This window comes from Herpailurus yagouaroundi, unplaced genomic scaffold, assembly GCF_014898765.1.
Source record: "Herpailurus yagouaroundi ecotype Mexico unplaced genomic scaffold, PumYag 183, whole genome shotgun sequence".
NCBI lineage: Eukaryota > Metazoa > Chordata > Mammalia > Carnivora > Felidae > Herpailurus > Herpailurus yagouaroundi.
In genome coordinates this window covers 5,556,673-5,574,785 of record NW_024412414.1, presented here as the reverse complement: position 1 = coordinate 5,574,785, position 18,113 = coordinate 5,556,673, and the positions used below count along the sequence as shown (strand labels likewise).

At 43.5% G+C, this 18,113-nt stretch overlaps 1 protein-coding gene across 8 annotated transcripts in view; it reads right to left on the bottom strand.

Annotated features, from left to right (window-relative positions):
• SRGAP3 (SLIT-ROBO Rho GTPase activating protein 3) overlaps positions 1–18,113 on the bottom strand; it is a 255,609-nt gene that overhangs the window by 198,170 nt on the left and 39,326 nt on the right. The gene's annotated exons all lie outside the window — the stretch shown is intronic.

Genomic DNA, 18,113 nt, shown 5'->3' with positions numbered 1-18,113 from the left:
CGGAGCTCAGACTCAGGAACAGTGAGATCGTGACCTGAGCTGAAGTTGGACGCTCAACGAACTGAGCCACCCAGGTGCCTCTAATTTAGTTTTAGGAATCTTGTGAGCCACAAGATTATACATATATATCACAAGATTCCTAAAAATTTAACAATTGGCTCCAATGAGCCCTTAGGAGCTAGTTCCAACACATCACTGATTTAGAATCCATTCCATCCCTGACCGCCTGACACCAGTGACTGACATGAGGGTGCAAAAGTCTGGCCCGCCCGTCTCATCCAAGGAACAACTCAGTAGCGTGACTAATTCTGGAGCCCCCAGTGAATCAAGCTGAGGCTAGACTTGAGGTGCAGCCACTTCCCCCTCAGCCCCTCCCCCACCTTCTCCTGAGTCCCTCTCCCCTTAGGGTTTTTCCTGAAGGGCACACCTTCAATAAATCACAGGCTCCAAGCCCCTGTCATTCCTGACAGGAAAAAGCCACCTTCCCTTTTAAATCACCCTCACTGATGATTTTCAGTGTAAAGAAGAGATTCATATAGATAACAGGGTGTGCTGGCCTGCAGAGGATACAAATCCTCTTGAAATCTGTCACCTCTGAATTCATCATTCTCCTAACATCAGATGTCAAAGCTGGAAAGAAAAGTTGGCGTTTTGATGCCGTGTCCGGCTCTGGCTGGCTGTTTCATCTTATAAGAGGTAGCCTGTGTGTTTTCTAAATTAAAATCTACAAGCAGAGCTGGTTTTAAAATACATCTTGAGGAGACCACCTTTGCCATTACTTGGCTCTGACCTCCGGATTCCGTTCTTAACTTCTCCAGGCCTCAGTTTACTCACTCACGGATAGAGACCATAGTTCCTATTTACTTCATTATTGTTTCCATAACCACTAAGTGTTTCTCACAACAACTGGGCAGTTAACAAAATGTTCAAACCAGGTGTCTCATTTAAGCTATACGATTGTAGGGGCGCCTGGGTTACTCAGTCATTTAAGCATCAACTTTTGATTTCGGCTCAGGTCATGATCTCAGGTTTGTAGGGTTGAGCCTTGTGTTGGGCTCCATGATGACAATGCAGAGCCTGCTTGGGATTCTCTCTCCCTCTCTCTGCTCCTCCCCCACTTGCTCACATACACATGCTCTCTCTCTCAAAATAAATAAACATTTTTTTAAAAATCTATATGATTCTGTAATGGCAGGTATTATTACTTAACAATGGGGAAATAGTCTCTGAGAGGCCATGTAATTTGTTCATTGTTGTGAGTGGGTCTCAAACCCAGATCCTGTGACTCCACACTACTCATCTTAAAAGTGTAGAAGTAATCACCAATGTCTCCCACAACATGTTCTTCAAAATTTCTGTTTTATACATAGATTGCTATAGTTATACATATATATCCATATAACTGTAAGTATCTAGAAATAGAGATATAGTTGCTAGGTATTACTCTTTAAAACAGGTGTCATAATAAAAAAATTGTCATGTTCAAAGTGTCAGGGGCTTCTTTACGGCCATGGCACTGTCAGCATGCATTTGTAAGTCTCTCCAAGAGGAAACAGAGTATGAAGCAACCTAAAAAAATGGTTTGTGAAGGCACCTAGGTGGCTCAGTCAGTTAAGCGTCCAACTTTGGCTCAGGTCATGACCTCGCGGTTCGTGGGTTTGAGCCCCGTGTGCGGCTCTGTGCTGACAGCTCAGAACCTGGAGCCTGCTTTGGATTCTATGTCTCCCTCTCTCTCTCTCTGCCCCTCTCCCGCCCCACTTGCACTCTGCCTCTCTCTCTCAAAAATATATAAACATTTTTAAAAAATGGTTTGTCAAATTAACCAATTTAGGTAGAATCTCTCCCTTAAAATTAACATGCTAGAGGACATTTTGAGAGATGTGAGACTATCCTATTATAGTTTCTGTTAGTTCTATCACTACTTTCAGCTGGGTGGCTGCTGCTTTATAGAAACAGGTAAAACTCCCTACTTTGCATTACCATACAAAACTCAGGCATCCTACCAAAGCCTATCTTTCAGGGATTGAGTGCACTTACCAGTAAATTTTTATGATCTTTTTACTCATGGAGCAGTTGCTTTCTGGTAAGTTTGCATAAAATAAATTATCTTTGGTAATAACATCTTTGGGAAAAAAAAGAAAAGAGAAAGAAAACCATCCTCAAAACAACAAACAACAAACAAACAAAAAACCCCACAAAGCCTATCCTTCAGGCCCATAGTAATTAGAATGATCACTGCCCATCTATTTGCTCCCAAGTGTAAAACTTTGGATGGCAAAGATTTCCGTTATCATATTTGATTATGTCCAGATATTTTCAGACAAGTTGAACATTCTGTGTATGTCCATGTGGCCTAGGTGCATGCCTCATGCAACCAATGGGTATTTAATATTTACATTGCCTTTTATCTGCGTTCTACTGTCTCTCTATGCAGGCCAACTGAGTCAAAGATAACACCCTCTCCTGAGACTGTTCAATTGCTGCACACAGTGATAAGGAAGACTGGGGCAATAAGCAAGGAACAAACCCCTCTTCTTATGCAGAGTGAGAAGCAATCTCAGGACCATCTTCCTGGACACACGACCTATACACATACAACTATGTAGTGCCCAGCGCTCAGAAGGGTGCTTGGTTTGGTGCTCTGCCAGTAGGGTCTGGAAATTCTTTTTTTTTTTTTTTTTTAATTTTTTTAATGTTTATTTTCTATTTTGAGGGAGAGGGAGAGAGAGAGAGAGCGTGAGCAGGGGAGAAGCAGAGAGACGGAGACAGATTCTGAAGCAGGTTCCAGGCTCCAAGCTGTCAGCACAGAGCCAACACGGGGCTCGAATTCACCGGCAGTGAGATCATGACCTGAGCCAAAGTCTGACGCTTAACCCACTGAGCCACCCAGGCACCCCTGCCTGGAAATTCTTAATAATTTTCTATGAAGGGGCCCTGTACCAGGTCGTACAAATTGTGTAGCCAGTCCTGGCTATGAATTTTCAGTTCCACGAAGGCAAAGACCACATCTGTCTACTCCCAGCACCTAGCATTGTGCCCATCACTAGAAAGGGGCAATTCCCAAAGCTAGGGACCTATTGGGTGAATAGATGCAAGGAAAGGGCTGCAGAAAAGGGAAACAGGTCCTTCCTCTTCTCAGAAAGGCCTAAGACCACCCTTATATTTTGAAGGTCATTCACATGTAAAACAGGATCAGTCACCAAGTGAGAAGAAAACTCACACACAAACAAGCTGGAAGAATAGGCCAGCACACAAAACCCAAACCCTGGCCCCTAGGAAGGCAAGCAAGTGAAAGACAGAACGTGGGCAGACACACTGTCCTCTCCCCAGATAATGGTACGTTTTCCACCACTTCTCCAGGCGACAGCCAATTTCAGAAAAGAGCACTAACCTGAATGTGATGCATTTTCCTTCCCATCCCCATCTAATATGTGCCCCCCTTCCTTCCCTTTCTAAGCCAGCTATCTCCGATCCCCAGCACCTCTCAGCTGCTAAAAGCCTGAAAGGTTTAATCTCCAAGAAGGATGCTCCAGGGCTCTGTTATCAGAGTTACTTAATTCTGCATTTGCCACGGGCTTAATCATCTGCATCAGACCACACTCTTGTGACTCATGCACACACACTTTTTTTTCTCTGGTTGCTGAAAGTTGTTCTCACTTCATCAGCACCTCAGAAGCATTAACAAAGTGCAAATGTGTAGTGGCAAAGAGGGGGGAGCGGGGTGATGGGGGATGGGGCAGAGATAGAAAGGGTGTTCAGTTTTGTTTCTGTTTTTTAACACTGATATTCTAGCAACACTGACGGAAATTTTAAAAAATCACGGCATTTCACACACACCCCCACCAACTGAATGGCATTCATTTTCCCATATTTCCTTTCTTACTCATTTTATACCATTGCCATGACAATAAATATGTCTACATGTTGCTATATTGCCTTCAGAGGCCTCGTTTCTAAGGGCTGAGGAATATTCCATCAAATGGTTGTGACCATCTGTTAGGAATGAAATGTACATGTGTGCCCCATACTCATAATGTTAAAGCCCTAACCCCCAATGTGATGGTGTTTGGAGGTGGGGTCTTTGGGGAGTAATTAGATTCAGATAAGGTCTTAAGGGTGGGGCCCCATGACAGGATTAGTGTCCTCATAAAAAGAGGAAGAGACCAGACCCCTGGTGCCAATGTGCATACACTCTCAGCTGGCTGGCTCGTGCACTCTCTGTTCTCTCTCTCTCCCCCATCCCTCTCTCTGCCATGTGATGATACAGCAAGAAGGCAGTCATCTGCAAATCTTCAAGCCAGGAAGAGAGCCTTCACCAAGAACTTGACCATGCTGGCACCCTCATCTTGGACTTCCCAGCCTTCAGAAGTATGAGGAATAAATGTCTGGTTTTCGAGTCACCCAATCTGTGGTATTCAGCTATTCTCTTCCTGTTGGACATTATAGAGGTTGTGCTTTTGTTTGTCATTATAAATAGTGCTGTGGTGATTATTTTGGAAAGCATGGAATCTAGAAGGAGGAAAATTACCTTCAGATTTTGTCTATGTCTCTTACTAGATGGTGAGACCCTAAAGGGGATATTAGATTATTTCCAACACAAAGCATCGTTGTTGAGAAAGTGCTTTATAAACTGTATAATACTCTAGATGTTTCATTATGACTGGATGTGCCAAGCCCTGTCCAAAAACAATTGCAAATATGTGATCCCTGTCCACTGGAAAGCTGCCACTGAGAAAGACAACAATTTGAGGTACTAAACAGAGGAACTATGAAAAAAAGCAGGAAACCAGTATCACTCTAGACATTAAAGTATAGATGTTTAAGAAAAAAATCAAGTCTTGGAGCACCTGGGTGGCTCAGTCGGTTAAGCGTCTGACTTTGGCTCAGGTCACGATCTCACGGTTCGTGAGTTCAAGCCCCACGTCAGGCTCTGTGCTGACAGCTCAGAGCCTGGAGCCTGCTTTAAATTCTGTGTCTCCCTCTCTGTCTCTGCCCCTCCCCTGCTCGAGTTCTGTCTTTCTCTGTCTCTTGAAAATAAAAATAAACGTTAAAAAAATTTTTTTTAATCAAGTCTTACAAAAAGGTCTTAAGAATTACAAAATGCAGTATAGGTTGTAGGTTGGCTAGTAACCATGAAAATAGCAATTAAAGGCAAACTGGTTGGGGTGCCTGGCTGGCTCAGTGGGTAGAGCATGCAACTCTTAATCTTGGGGTGAGTTCAAGCCCCACGTTGGGTGTGGAACCTATTTTTTTTTTAATTTAATAATAAATAAATAAAAGCAAAAGGATTAAAGTAGGGGCTGATAACATGGCAGTTACATGCAAGGCATCGTTTGCGTGCTTGGGTGAAAACACAGCTACAGCCAGAAAGGTAGTAAACTGTGCCCTATGAGGATCAGAGCCATGAACCTTGAGAAGAAAATGTATTTGTCTTTTAAATGTCACAATATATTTTGTTTTTAAGATAAATAGGCTATAGTATCAAAACCAAAATTGTCTTATTTGAGTATACTTTACAAAGACCCTATTTACGGTAAGAGTGTATTATTTAGGGGGTTGGATAAGGATTGTTTAGTCAATAAATATTGTTGCCTATGACATGCTATTATGCTACATTCAACGGTAAATAGAAAGATGAAGATGAGCTCCCTGCCCTCAAAGAGCACTTAAAAGCCCATGATAGGAGCACCTGGGTGGCTCAGTCGGTTAAGTGTCAGACTTCAGCTCAGGTCATGATCTCACCATTCATGAGTTCGAGCCCTGCGTTGGGCTCAGTGCTGACGGTTCAGAGCCTGGAGCCTGCTTCAGATTCTGTGTCTCCTTCTCTCTCTGCCCCTCCCCCACTCATGCTCACTCGCTCTCTCCCCCCCAACTCAAAAATAAATAAAAACATTAAAAAAAAAAAAAAGCCCATGATGAACATGAGTTGTGCTGTCCTATAAACATACCTGCAAAGTGCTATGGAAGAAAAAGGAGGAAGCAAGTCATTGTGCCCAATAAAGGGGTGTCCAGAAAAGGTCTAAGTTGAAGCCATTTTTTATCTGGATCTGATCTTATTGGATGAGCAGTTTCCCAAGCAAAGAAGAAAAACAAACAAACAAAACAAACAAACAAAAACCCATGAATTTGTATGTGCATTCCTGAAATAGAAAACACAAGAAATTCCAGAACCCCAAAAGACAGGGTTCCAGGCCAGCCTCTGAATAGTCTGAAGTCACCTGTATCATTGTTACCTGGAGTGCTTGTTTCAAATACAGATTCCTGGGCTCTACTACAGACCTACTGACCCCCATGGTGGGATCCAGCAGTCTGAGCCTTACTAAACTCCTCAGGTCACTCTGACACACATGCCAATGTGTGATACCAACAACAAAATGGCACTTTCCAAGCACAAATCATGTCACAACTGTCCCCTGAGATTATCTGCCATCAAGAGTTTACAAATGCATCAATGAAGGCCATGGGGCAGGAGAGGGGTGAACGTGCAGGTACCTCTCAAGACACTTTCAAAGACTTCCTCACCTCGCTGCCCTTGATAGCCAACCAATGCTGGTCCAGATGGACATATTCCCTAATTGGGAAGACACCATTGGCTTAAAATTGGTTTTCCAATAGGAAGGCTCAGTGACAACAGACCAAGCATGAAAGACAGTGACAGGCACCAACCATGAACCACTCTTATCCCCTCTCGGCCACAAATTCTACCTCTCACAAGTCAGACTGGTATACCCCAAGACCCTGAGTGAGGAAAGGGGCAAGGGAGCTCCTCTGATGTCCAATGGTGATTGAACCAGTGTTGAAGCTCAGGTGACAGAAAAGCCTGGAAGCCAAGGCAGATGTTCAGCCAAATTAAGTGGTTCCAGGAGAACATGAAAGCTTGCCTGCCCAGACATCTGGTGTCCATTAACCTCCTAAGCAGAACTGCGGCAGAGCCATCTGCTGGGACAGACTCTCAAGAGGCAAGGAGCTTCCCCCACCTCTGTGTGCCTTTGCATGCTCCCAGCAAAGACATGGCCTCAAGAAGGGAGAGAAAGACACTGGTCCATTCGCCTTCAGGGCCCTACAACTGGTTCCGTCCAAACTTGGGGGCCAACAAAGAGAATGGTTGCAAGATACCCAATGAGGCTGTAGTCAAAACACTAGATGTTAGCCACCAGGAAAAGTAAACTGGCATCAAGGACAGCTTATTCAGTATCAAGTGCATGTGACATTCAAGGAGACACTGCACAAAGAGTGTGGGTGCTATTGGAGAAACGTGATTTCTAAGTGATGCAACTGACAAATAGAGAGGAAAGGAACTAACACCTAGTCAGGCAATGTGCTATGCATTTTCAGATACGGTTATCTTATCTAATCCCTATAGCTCTATGCCCTAGGTGCTATTATTTGCATTTTACAAATGACAAGGCTGGGATTCAAACTCAGGTCTTCAAAATTCCAGAAAACGTCCAACACTTCTGTCACTAGATGACTGTGCCACAATGAAGCCAGTCTCTTTGGTTGGGAGGATGGGTGGGAGAGATGGGGGAAGGGCTGTAACAAAAGCTATTTGTGCAGCTATAACAAAAGATTATGCACGGATGGGGTTTGCTGCCTTTGATGCTTTTGAAGATGACCAGACTGAGGCTTGAAATGTAACCATGGAAACTGCTATGGTGGGGAGCTGTGGCCAAATTATGTCACCCTTGCGGCAGTTGGGCTGGGGACTCTGGAGACTGTTCCTTGATGAAGAGAGAGTGGTGTCAGCTTCCCACTCTATCTCCTAGATTCAGCTTCTCCTGTCCCCACAGGTGGACCACCTGAAGCCTCAGCTCCCTCCCAAGACACCAGCTAATCCAAACACCAGGTTTTCTGTGAAGTCAAACCTTATAATCACCCTCTGAACCCCCAGTTCCGGAGGGCTGAAATCCCACCTGAGAAGGTCCCAGGGCAAGGATAATCTGATTTTCACTATCCTTCCCTGCCTTAGCAAAGACATGGACCCTCTCCACGACTCTTGCCTGCAGCAGAGGTTTTCCTGCCCCTGTTCAGACCTCCAGATGGAAATGGCCCATCTATCTGCCTCATCCTTGAGCCCTCTCCTAGATTCCTACCCCAGCTCTGTCCACTCCCTCAAAAATCTTTCACTCCGTGGGAAGCAACAAGCTGACATTCTGCCTGATTCACCACTGAGCATGCAGGCCTTTGACTTTGGGTCTCACAGCAGTAGACCTCTATTGTTTCTCCTGCCAGAGTACATTCCCCACTACAGAACCTTGAGACCATTCCCCAGCTACCAGGGTTGGTGGCCCACAGTCTTCAGCTGAGCCCCTCTCCAGACATGCTCTGGGGTGAAGAAAGCACATGCCTTAGGGAATGACTTAATCTCTGAGTCAGATTTCTATCTATAAATTGATAAATGAACACTGGGGCTGTTATCCTTGAAGATACCGGCATTTTTAATTATCTTATTCATTCAACAAATACTTTTGTAGACTGACCACATGTTTTCTTCCCTGAAACTCCAATTTAAAAGTCAGTTCCTCCAGGAAGCCCTCCCCAACCCCCAAAGCTGGAATAGACCACTTCTGTCTTCTCCCAGCCCCTGATCCTACCCTTCCTGTATCCTCTGCATTTAATTATCTTTTTGCCTCCCCCCAGCCCCCACCCCGGACCATGAGCTCCAAAAAGGCAGAGAATGTGGTCCCTGGTTTTGTATTCTCCATGCCTAGCTCAGAGCCTGGCACATGGTAAGGGCAAAAAATAGTTGTAAACTAACTCACTAAGCCATTAAGCAAGGTGCTGCAGTAAAAGCAAAGATAATGTCCTGCGTTCACATGGCCCTTTAAAATGTGCAAACTGTTTTCAGAACCATGGTCTCACTTGTTCTCATAACAACTTTGCAGGGTATGCGCGGCTGGAACTGTTTTCTCATTCTATAGATGAAACCCAAAGGCCAGGGTGTGCCAAAGTGGCGTACACCCTGACGGAACCAGGTCTCCTGACTGCTCAGCCAGTGTATCTCTCTTCCATCTGAGTCTCCCCAACCAAAACAAGAGGGCAGACCTCACATTAGTTCGACATCTCTAGGAAGGGCTTGCCTCTGCCAGCCCCAGCCCACTCAGGGGATCTGTGATTTCCCTCATTGGCAGACCACCACCCTAACTGTGAATGCAAAAAGCCATGAAGCATCCGGGACTCATCTTGGAAACTATTTAGACCCCAAGGCAGAAGACCACGTGTGACAAAAATCCTAGGGGGCAGGGCGTTGTGTGCCACTCAGGAAAAGTGGAGAAGGCAGAGGCTCTGCCAGCAAGATACATTAATGGAAGCCTCCTGGCGCGTGGGCCTGGGGAAGTCAGGGAAGCAGCCCTGGGACTGACCCAAGAGAGAACTGGGGCGCTGGGAGCAGAGCGGAACCACTCCTGACGCACTCCCACCACGACCACTGAGCCCTCCCGCCGGAGATGGGCTGGGATGTACCGCTTCCTCCGCCGGCTTGGGCTGGGAACTTATCTCTATTTCTGTTGAACACTAGCCGCCTCAGCTCCCTGAATATCCTATCAGTTGAGAGATAAAATGAGGGACGAGGGAGGGGTAAGCACACAAAAGCTCTCTTCCAGCTGCAAAATAGAAATTCTTTTCTCTTGTGCCCCATAGGGGAAAAATTTTTTTTTCACCCAAACATGGTACCAAACGGATCTTAACTCTCCCTAGGGTCTTTTTTTAAGTCCTAAATGAATGCGTGGTTTTTCCCTAAAGAAACTGTGATAATACAATTAGCAATACACAGAGGCCTGAGCTGGGAAATCGCCGGCCCTCCCCACCCCCCAGCTCCGGCCTCCGTAGGAGTTAGGCTTTGAAATGAAGAAATCTATTGTCACTGGGGAACACGGAGCTAAATCACAAATCCCAGCAGAGTGGCCACGCTGAAACCTCCCTTTGTAGAGGGAACCGGGAGGCTGCACGTTAATGGCTGGACGTTACTTGCAGCAACGGTGAGCCTATTCTCTCAGCTTGTTTAAGCTTCCATGGACCATAAACATTGATCATCATTTACACTGCAGCACCTTAGTGATGTAAATCATTTGTACGCCTGGAGCTCTGGGAGAGAATCTCCTTTCAGACCCAAAGTAAGCATTAGGAGGAACACCCAGAAAATTGCCCCAATGTGCTCTGAAAATGTTCGTGAACTCTAAACCAGAGGTGCCCAATCAAAACATGAAGCAAGCCACACGTGTCTTTTTAAGTCTTCTAGTAGCCATATTAAAAATAAAAGGAGGGGCGCCTGGGTGGCGCAGTCGGTTGAGCGTCCGACTTCAGCCAGGTCACGATCTCACGGTCTGTGAGTTTGAGCCCCCGCGTCGGGCTCTGGGCTGATGGCTCAGAGCCTGGAGCCTGTTTCCGATTCTGTGTCTCCCTCTCTCTCTGCCCCTCCCCTATTCATGCTCTGTCTCTCTCTGTCCCAAAAAGAAATAAACGTTGAAAAAAAAAATTTTTTTTTAATAAAAGGACATGAAATTAATTTTAATAATATATTTTATTTAACCCAATATATCCAAAACATTATTATTTCAACAAGTACCAATATAAAAATTATTATGGAGTATTTCACATTCTCTTTATTCTGTACTGTTTTCAAAAAAAATGTGTTTATTTCACATGGACCGCATGTCTTAATTTCAGACTAACCACATTTGAAGTGCTCAGAAGGCTGGTGGCTACCATATTGGACAGTGTAGCTCTTAAGTTTGCAAATAGGGGAGCCTGGGTGGCTCAGTCAGTTGAGTGTCTGGCTTCAGCTCAGGTCATGATCTTAATGGTTGGTGAGTTCAAGCCCACATCCGGCTCTGTACTGACAGCTAGCAGCCTGGAGCCTGGAGCCTGGAGCCTGCCTTGGATTCTTTGTGTCCCTCTCTCTGCACCCCACCACCAAAATAAATAAATATTTTTTAAAATGTTTTTAAAAAATAAAAAATAAACTTTGCAAAATATATCTAATTTGAACTTTTATAACAAACCCCCTTAAGTAGGCATTTCACAGATGAGAGAGTTGAGGCGCAGACTGAATAAATGAGTTGGCCTCATGAAAATCTAGAATTTTGATCTCCTGTCTCCTGATCCTGAGCACCTACCATTTCCCACCACTTACACCAGGATCAAAATTACAGCAAAGGTAAGTCCAGTGCTTGTAGAACGCAAGTACATGATTCACGATAGCCAGAGGCAGAAGCAACCCAAATGTCCATCAGTGAATGAACGGATAAACATGTGGTATAGGCATATAATGGAATATTATTCAGCCTTAAAAAGGAAGGAAATTCTGACACAGGCTACAACATGGAGGAAACTTGAGAACATTATGCTAAGTGAAATAAGCCAGTCACAAAAAGACAAACACTGTAATTCCACTTATATGAGGTCCCTAGAGCAGTCAAACTCACAGAGACGGAGGTAGGATGGTGGGTGCCAGGGCCTGGGGGAGGAAGGAGTGGGGAGTTCATGTTTAATGGGAACAAAGTTTCAGTTTGGGAAAATGAAAAAAGTTCTGGATATGGATGGTGGTGATGACTTCACAACAATGTGAATACGCTTAATGCCACTGCCCCATACACTGAAAAATAGTTAAAATGGTCAGCTTTATATTTTTTTAAGTTTATTTATTTTGAGAGAGAAAGATGGAGCCAAGGGGAGGGGCAGAGAGAAAGGGAGACACAGAATTTGAAGCAGGCTCCAGGCTCTGAGCTGTCAGCACAGAGTCCAATGCCAGGCTTAAACTCACCAACCGCCAAATCATAACCTGAGCCGAAATTGGATGCTTAACCAACTGAGCCACCCAGGGGCCCCTATGTTATATATTTTTTAAGTTTATTTATTTTTGAGAGAGAAAAATGGAGAGGAGGAGGGGAGGGGTAGAGAGAGAAGGAAAGAGAGAATCCCAAGCAGGCACCGTGCTGTCAGCATAGAGCCTGATGCAGGGCTTGAACTCATGAACCATGAGATCATGACCTGAGTCACAACAAAGAATCAGACGCTCAACCAACTCAGCCACTCAGGCACCCCCGATTTTATGTTATATTTTATCACAATAAAAAAATCAGCTATTAAAAAAAAACAGGTGCTATGTTAAACTCTATAAGCATGACCACATTTCATCCTCACAACAAACCCACTTTCATAGAGCAGGTATTGTTATTACCTCCATTTTAATGATGGAGAAGCCTAGGTTTAAACATATTAAGCAAATAGTTCAAGGTCCCAGGGTCAATGAGGGGCAGAACCAGGATTGGAACTCAAGGAGTCTGATTCCTGAGCCTGTGCTCTTAAATATGATGTCCTCCATGAAACCTCTCTGACTGTCCTCAAATAGAAATAGAAATAATCCAGGAAGGAAATGGAAATAACATGTTACAATCTATTCTCAGCATACAAGTCATGAAACCTTTGAAACATAAACTTCACGGTAGCACTCACCTTCTCCAAACCAACTTGCAATAAAACCCAAGGTCTTTATTCCCAACACCCCAGCTCCCGCTGGATTATGGTCCCTCGATGCCTCCCCAATCTCTTCTCCCCCTTGGCTCATCATGCTTCTGCCACCTGCCTTCTCCATCTTTCTTAAACCTGCCAATGCCTGGGGCGTTGGCATGTGCCATTCCTCCTTCCTGGAATGCACTTCCACTGATACCTGTGTAGCCAGTTCCTCCCTTCATTCAGGTCTTTAGCCAGAGGTCCCCACACGCCAGAAGGCTTCTTTGTTCCATGTCTCTAAAATAGAACACTTACTTGCCCTCAGCTCAGCACCCTTCATTTTCTTCCATAGCACCTACCATTGCTTGACATTATAGTATGCACTTTTCTAGGTCATTGCTCTCTGCCTCCCCTGCTAAAAGGCAACTCCAAGAAGGCAGGGAGTTTGCTCTATTTACTGCTGTACCTAAAGTGATAACCTGGCACACAGCAGATGCTCAAAGAATATTTCTTGAATGAATGAATGAATGACTGGATGGATGGATTCATTGAGTGCTTCAGTCAGTCCTCACATAGGGTGACCAACCACCCTGGTTCACCAGTGAGGAAAGGCATTCCCAGGACGTGAGACCTTCAGGGCTGGATCTGAGAATCTCAGGTCCAGAGAATAAAGAACAGGAGCTCTAACCAAAGGAGCATTGAGTTTCCTTCCAGAAATCTAATTTTATAACCCCATGTTTTCCAGTACCTAAAGGCACACACCTACAGGGTGGCAATATAGAAAGGTTGTGCTTTGGGCATAAGTGGACTTGGTTTGAACCCAAGATCTGCCATGTAAAGCCACTGGGCAAAGCATTCAACCCCCCTTAAATCTCAGTGACTTCTCCTGTGAACTGGAGTAAGTAATCCCAGCTCAGGGCTGTGACTGTGTGAGAACAGTCAGATCATCAATGTGCCACAGGTGGGGCCACCTGGAAAGCAAACTCCAAGATGGAGATCATCACACAGAAAGTTTTTTAGGGTTTACTCTTCATTCCAAAACCTGTGGAAGAAGGAGAAGGGACTGAGCACAGCAAGAAGTAAGGCTGCAACAGTCCCAATGGAGACACTCAGAGGGCCCTTCATAGTTGACCCAAGTTTGGGGGAGGGACAGGAGGGGTATAATTCTGGGCTACGCAGCTCTCCTCAGCAGAGGCAGTTCTCCAAGGCACTCAACAGCTGAGGGCTATCAGCCAACAGTCCCCCCCAGAACCTCCTTAACCCTGAAGAGGAGCTCCTTGTCTGCCAAACTGTGCAACATACATGGTAAGTGCTCAACAAATGCTGCTCTTGTTGTCATTACCTTAGGACATTAATTCAAGGCCAAGACTGTATCACTGTGAAGTCTGTGCTCCTTCTCCTCTGCCTCCCAGCTCTTTATCTGAACCTCTTGAGTCACGTCTCTACTTTAGTTCAAGTAATCTTTGAACAGATCCCTTTTCCCTACCCAGACAGTGAGTTCCTGAGAGCAGGCTTCATCTTTGTGCCCCCGTGCCACAGTTGCCCTTGGTACCCTAGGCTTCCTGAGTAACTAATAAATCAGTAAATGTATGCCCACCCTGAATCCTCCCCAAGGTTTTTATGGATTTTGACCATATCCTTTCTAGGCCTTCAATATCCCCAGACCTATCCAGGTTAACCTACAGGATAGCTCAGGCTCAAAACATCCCAGGCAGAGCAACGCCCACCTAGAAACAATTTTTTAAAAATTTTTTTAACACTTATTAATTTTTGAGAGACAGAACATAAGTGGGGGAAGGGCAGAGAGAGAGACACACACACACACACACACAGAATCCAAAACAGGCTTCCAGGCTCTGAGCTGTCAGCCCAGAGCCCAATATGGGGCTTGAACTCAAGAACCACAAGATCATGACCTAAGCTGAAGTCAGACACTCAACCGACTGAGCCACCCAAGTGCCCCAACCTATAAACCATTTTGACTTCAGAGCTGGGGCTTGAGGCACCTCCTTTCTCCCACTATCCCAACCTCCCTCCATTGGGCCAAGATCTGATTGCCAGCCTCAGCATCTGCTAGCTGTATGACGGAGCAAGTTACCTAAAGATCCCTGTGCCTTTTTCCACGGGGAAATAACTTTTTACATGGGGAAAAAAATCTCACAGAGTGACAGCATGGATTAATGGCAACCAATGGCATACAGTATGCATTCAATTCATATCAGCTGTCATAATTATTACTAGCAAGGGTCTGGGAAGCAAAAATTATCCAGATTTACTTCTTGGGTTTTGCACTAATATGTAGTGTCTGTGCTTAAAGGACACCAAAACAACCACATAAAGCACTGAAAAGAATCTCTTAACCATCCAGATGTTTGGTAGATGAAGCGCATAGAACATTCCTCAGCTTTCTCCCCCATCAATATTTTACCTTCCTCACCTCCTTATGGGAATATTATAAATATCTAAGTGATACTTGTAAAATGTTCACAGATTTTTTTTATCCCTAACAGATATGATTACTTAAAAATGTAAAACATCTGTGTGTAGCACAACTACCATGAACAGAATTTTTGAGGGAAAAAAAAAAGGATAAGCTGAGGAATGAAAAACTTGCAGTAGATTTTATAAGCAAAAGGCCAATTTCCTAAAATACAAAGAGTTCTTTCAGAGCTATAGGAAAAAGATTAAAAAACTCAATGGACAAACAAATGGTCAAAACCGCTCTAATAATAAAAGAAATACCAATTAAAATGACAATAAGACATTTTTCATTTATGTGATTAGAAAAACGAAAACGTGGGGCGCCTGGGTGGCGCAGTCGGTTAAGCGTCTGACTTCAGCCAGGTCACCATCTCGCGGTCCGTGAGTTCGAGCCCCGCGTCGGGCTCTGGGCTGATGGCTCAGAGCCTGGAGCCTGTTTCCGATTCTGTGTCTCCCTCTCTCTCTGCCCCTCCCCCGTTCATGCTCTGTCTCTCTCTGTCCCAAAAATAAATAAACATTGAAAAAAAAATTTTTTAAAAAAAAGAAAAGAAAAACGAAAACGTTCATTCTTGCTTACACTGACAAATACAAGGGAAAATAGTCACTCTCACCCGTTGCCAGGGGCAGGAGATAGAAGTTGGTGCAACTTCTCCTGGAAGACAATTTGATACTAGCTATTGAAATTTCAAATGTTTACATCTGTTGACTTGGAACTTCCCCTTCTAAATATATATCTTCCAAAAACATTCACACATAAAGATAAATGTACAAGGATGTTCAGTACAGGGGCGCCTGGCTGGCTCAGTCAGAAGAGCATGCAACTCTTGATCTTGATCTTGGGGTCATGAGTTCAAGCTCCACGCGGGGTGTAGAGATTACTTTAAAAAAAATAAAATCTTAAAAAAAAAAAAAATGATGTTCAACACAGCATTATTTGTTCATCAAACAAAAACAAAAAACAAACAGTAAGATTTGGCCGAACACACTGTTATACAGCCATAAAATGGAAATCTATATAGGCACTCAAAAAGAATGAAACCTACGTCTGTGCAGAGATCTGTACATAAATGTCTGTAGCAGCATTATTCATACTAGCCCAAAACTAGAAACAATCCAAATATCTACCAACTGGTAGATAAACAAAATGTACACTATCCTAAAATGTAATACTGTTGAAAAGGAACAAAGGTCTGTCATGTGAATGAACCTCAGAAACATTTTGTTTGTTAAGAGGAGCTACACACAGAAAAATATTTTTTTTTATTCTGTTTATATGCAAGCCCATAAAAGGCAAATCTATAGAGACAAAAAATAGATTAGTGGTTGCCTGGTGACAGAGATGAGGACAGGGAGTGACTGCAAATGGGCACAAGGAATATTTTAGGGGGTGAAAGAAATGTTCTAAAATTGGATTACAGTGTTAGTTGCACAATTCTGAAAATTTACTAAAAAGTCAACAAATTATACAGGTCAATGAATTAAAACAGGTGAATTTTATGGTACATAATTTATACGTCAGTAAAACTATTTTTTCAGAAATAATGAGACAGGGGTACCAGGGTGGCTTAGTCAGTTGAGTGTCCGACTTCAGCTCAGGTCATGATCTCACAGTTCATGAGTTCAAGCCCCATGTTGGGCTGTGTGCTGACAGCTCAGGGCCTGAAGCTTGCTTCAGATTCTGTGTCTCCCTCTCTCTCTGCCCCTCCCCTGCTCACACTCTGTCTCTCTCTCAAAAATAAATAAGATTAAAAAAATTAAAAAAAAAAAAAAAAAGAATGAAACAGGGGCATCTGGGTGGCTCAGTCGGTTAAGCATCCAACTCCTGATTTTGGCTCAGGTCATGATCTCGAGGTTTGTGAGATCCTCATCAGTCTCTGTGCCTGCTTGGGATTCTCTCTCTCCCTCTCTCTCTGCCTCTCCCTGGCTCATGCTCTGTCTCTCTCAGAAATAAACATTAAAAAGAAAAAGAATGAGATAAATCAATAAATTCTCACATGCAAGGATGCCCAAGAAAAACTTAAATATTTTTTTTCATTTTTTTAAATGCTTATTTATTTTTGACAGAGAGAGAAACAGAGCATGAGCAGGGGAGGGGCAGAGAGAGAGGGAGACACAGAATCCAAAGCAGGCTCCAGGCTCTGAGCTGTCAGGACAAAGCCCGACATGGGGCTCGAACTCACAGACAGCGAGATCACGAGCTGAGCCGAAGTCGGATGCTCAACCAACTGAGACACCCAGGCACCCCAAAACTTAAATATTTTTAAAAGAGATGAAATAGTATGAATAATATTAAATGATTGTTAAGGCAATCATAATATATGTTAGTATACACACAGAAAATAATTCCGGAGGAATCTATAGGAAACCGGTAACAGTAGTGTTCTCTCCAGGAGGTAGGATTATAAGAACACTTTACTTTCTTTATGGTGTACTTCATATATATATATATATGATTTTTTTAAATTAGGTATTTTTGCTAGATGTTTGAACATTTTCTTAATAAAACATTAGGGGGTAAAAAAATAAAATAAAATAAAAATAAATATATTAAAATTTTTTTAATTTTTTAAAAATTAAAAAATAGGGGCACCTGGGTGGCGCAGTCGGTTAAGCGTCCGACTTCAGCCAGGTCACGATCTCGCGGTCATGAGTTCGAGCCCCGCGTCAGGCTCTGGGCTGATGGCTCAGAGCCTGGAGCCTGTTTCCGATTCTGTGTCTCCCTCTCTCTCTGCCCCTCCCCCGTTCATGCTCTGTCTCTCTCTGTCCCAAAAATAAATAAATGTTGAAAAAAAAATTTTTTTTAATTAAAAAATAAATAAAAATAAAATAAATAAATAAAAAATAAATATAAATAATAATAATAATTTTAAAAAAATTTTTAAATAAAAATAAATTCAATTCAACTAAAATTAAAAATAAGACATTAGGGGGAAATGGGCATTACTTTTGTAACCTAAAAAAATATAATGTAAAAATTAAATACGTAAGTAAAGCAGTGGTGTGTTTTAAATTGACTCAGTTTTGTTGATACTGCTGAGTCCCAGTTACAAATGCCACATCTGGTCACAAGATGTATGGGATCTCTCATTCTCCTGGCTCCACCGCAGCCTGGAAAAAAAAAAAAAATCTGAAAACCACCCATCTCTGCCTTTCTCTCATTCCAAGCTCCCCAAACAATGACT